A 3,932-nucleotide genomic window follows, 5' to 3' on the forward strand; every position below is an offset into this window, starting at 1 on the left:
ATTCTAATGGTATGTAGCTTAGCCACAGGTGCAAATGTGTCTATGTAATCCTCTCCATAGGTTTGTGTGAATCCTCTTGAAATAAACCGAGTCTTCTTCCTATCAATCTGTCCATTTGCTTGGTACTTGATTGTGAAGATCCATCTACTAGACACAACTCTTTTCCCTTTAGGTAGCTCACTCTCATACCAAGTGTTATTCTTTATCATTGCATCAGCTTCAGCTCCCACTGATTCCTTCCATTCCTTGTCTTTCATAGCTTCCTCATATGACCTTGGTACATGGCTCTCATCTAAGCTAACCATAAAGGCACAATGTTCTTCTGGATAATGAGCAAAGGAACACACAGCTTGAGAGGGATGTTCCACAGCCTGGGCATTGTAGTACACTCTCGTGTTTACCCAGTTGGAACTATCCTTTCTCACTCTGGTGCTTCTTCTCAAAGGTTGTACTGCCGATTCTGATTCAGGCTCAGTTGTAGTTGCATTGTTTTCCTCTTGATCGTGGCTTGTTGCCTCCTCATCTTCTTGTATCACACTTTGATCATGATCACCTGAGCCTTCTTGATCATGGCTTTCAACATGTACTTCAGCTGGTTCAGGTGTGTTTCCCCCCCCATGATCTAAGTTTGATGCCTCGGTAGGTTGTGTGGTTGTTGTACTGCGCCTCTCCTTCGGCAGTTGGTATTCCAAGCCCCTCTAGAATGCTTCTAAGGCTAGCTGCTCTATCTGACTCTCTTGTCAGTTCCCACAGCTCCTCTTGATTCTTCTCTTCATAGAAACCTTTAGCTTCAATGAACTTCACATCTCTAGACACCAGCACTCTTCTTGTAGTAGGATCATAGCATTTGTAGCCCTTTTGTGTAGTAGAATAGCCCACAAACATAGCTCTTGTGCTGGTAGCTTGGAGCTTGTTCCTCAACTCCTTTGGCCTAAGAACAAAGCATAGACACCTAAAGATGCGCATATGATCCAATGATGGCTTGTGCTTGTTCAAGACTTCAAACGGGGACTGATCATGTAGAATCTTGGTTGGAATCCGGTTGATCAAGTAACAAGAAGTAGCCACAGCATCACTCCAAAACCTCTTTGGTACATTCATCTGAAACATCATAGACCTTGCCACCTCCATGAGATGCCTATTCTTTCTCTCAGCTACTCCATTTTGCTGAGGTGTATAAGGACAGCTCGTTTGGTGTAGGATCCCATGTTGAGATAGGTGTTGCTTGAAGGTTTGGCTCGTGTACTCCCACCATTATCTGATCTCAAAATTTTAATCTTGGCATTGTAATGGTTAGTAACATAGTTTTGAAAATTTTTAAAAGCTTCAAGAACCCTATCTTTGGTTTGAATTAGTGTTATCCAGATGTATTTCAATTTTTCATCTATGAATGTGACAAAGTATTTAAAACTATCCCTAGACAAGCAAGGAGCAGTCCAAACATCAGAGTGAATCAAATCAAAGCAATTGTCATAAACAGTAGATGAAATGGGAAACACAGTTTTACAATGCTTGCCTAAAATGCAAGCTTCACAATCCTTATTTTCAAATACCACACCTGGTAACATCAAGTTCAAAGCCCAAACATGGGGATGACCTAGTCTAGCATGCCACTATGCATCTTTATTCAACATAGAAGCAGAAGTAAATGAGCAAGTGTAATCAGAAACATGAGCAAGTTCTTCAAGCAAATATAAATCTCCTTTGGTAACTCCTTTTCTAATCAATTGGCTGCTCTCAATATCCTGAAACTTCACATCATTAGGACTGAATATAACATTGCAATTAAGATCAGTAGTGCATTTCTTTACAGATAATAGATTTGATGTGAATTCAGGCATATAAAAGGCTTTAGACACTTTATCAAACAGTTTTAGCTTGCCTATTCCACTAATTGGGATTTTATCCCCATTTGCAATCATCACATGTCCATTTGTAGGTTCAATGTCTCTAATTAAGTTAGTATCACTAATCATATGATGAGATCACATGTCCATCTGTAGGTTCAATGTCTCTAGCCAGTCTACACGGTTCATATGATGCACCAAAAGAGTATCCAAGAGTACCGAGACTGTTACCATTCTCCTTTAGCATTTTGATGAGTGAGTTTATGTCTGATCTCCTTAAGTACTCATGCTCGCGGTTGTTCTGAAGGCATGGTTGAGCTGTATAAGTCACCAGGGCCTTGCTGTCTCCACTCTCACATGTACTGCCCTCTCCAGCTTGGCTTGAACTCCCAGCACCACTTGAACTCCCCGGCTCACCTCCAGCATACGAGACATTGGCTCTTCCATCTTTCTCTTTCGTGAACTTAACCGGCTTGAGATGAGGATGCAGAATCCAACATTGGCTCTTCTTGTGACCTTGCCTCTTGCAATGATCACAGTTTCCAGTGAACCTCTTTGCTTCATACTGATTAGAACTTGCTCGGTTTGCTTGTGGAGCTTCAGCATGGTTCACTAGAGTGACCTCTCCTTTCCCTCCAAAGAGACCAATGGAGCCCTCTTCCTTCTGAACTTGTGCACACACCTCTTCAAGATCAGGTAGCTTCCCGGACCTCAGAATGTGTTTGATGAGGCTGTTGTAGCTTGGATTCAGTGTAAGCATCAACCCAAACACCTTATCTTGCTCGCGCCTCTCAGCTAGCTCATCTAGGTTGGATGTTCCTGGCCTCAGCATCTCTAGCTCGGACCACAAGGCTCTGAACCTCCCAAGATGCTTAGTGAACTCCATGTCTTCTTGTGCCAGGCTGTTCATGGCTCAATTCACTTCAAACACGCAGCTCAGGTTGGAAGTGTTGCCATAAACCTTCTTAAGCGTGTCCCAAAGATCCTTTGCTGTCTCACAGTAACTGTAAGCCTCTAGGATAGACACTTCAAGAGACCGTTGGAGTATAGACATCACCAGCTGATCGTCTTGCTCCCACTTCTCTTCATCACACTCGACAACCTCCTTGTCGTCTTCATAAGTAATAAGCGTTGGGGCTTCACTCTGTGTAATGTGTCCCCTTAAGCCTTTACCTCCCACTGTAGTCTTCACCAAACGAGACCACAAAAGATAGTTACCCCCCTTGAGTGTAACCGGAACCACAGCCTTGTTGCTTTCCATCTTGAAATCGTTAGGATGAGAGATGAGTAACTGATGTGTTCTTGAGTCTTCTTAGCAATCAAACCAAGATTATGAGCAACCTGGCTCTGATACCATATAAACTTTAGAGAATCTGAGTTTGGAATGAGAAAAGAAATAGATTAGAGAAGTTTAGAAGTGATTTAGAACGAGTTTAGCAAAGTGTCTAGTGTATAATCATGATTAAGAGTCTTTGAGTCTAAGAGAGTGTTTTGTGTCAAGAACTGTCTGCCGTTATTAACGATCTGAGATTACAATATATAGAGAGGGAACTAAGAGACTAGGGTTTAGGAAAATGCACTATTATAGGAGATAAGCTTTTGCTTTAATTCAAATGATCCAATAAGCTTCCTCCTCAAGGATAAGGTTGCTTTTGATTTATGCCAGCGTTGGACAGGCTGTCACACGCTCCCTTCTTCCTTTTGCAACAGTCTGAACGTGTGTATGGATAAGCAAGGCTTCTTCCCATAACACAAAGTTACTTGAGTAACTTTGGTTCACGGTGGTCAAGTTACCTTGCCCAATCTGTACGGCCTAGTACGGCTTCTATACGGCCTCGCCCAAGCTCACCCTAACTCCATCTACCTTTGTTCCTCAAGTCATCTCTTCTCATATACTGATCTCATCTCAACACTATGCGTTCAGAAGCCATTTAAACCACCATGGGATCTTGCATCAAACAAGCTGTCCGTATACTCCTCAACAGAATGGAGTGGCTGAGAGAAAGAACAGGCACTTGATGGAGGTTGCAAGATCACTGATGTTTCAAGCCAATGTTCCAAAGAGATTTTGGAGTGACGCTGTGG

Source organism: Brassica oleracea, chromosome C2 (genome assembly GCF_000695525.1).
Source record: "Brassica oleracea var. oleracea cultivar TO1000 chromosome C2, BOL, whole genome shotgun sequence".
NCBI lineage: Eukaryota > Viridiplantae > Streptophyta > Magnoliopsida > Brassicales > Brassicaceae > Brassica > Brassica oleracea.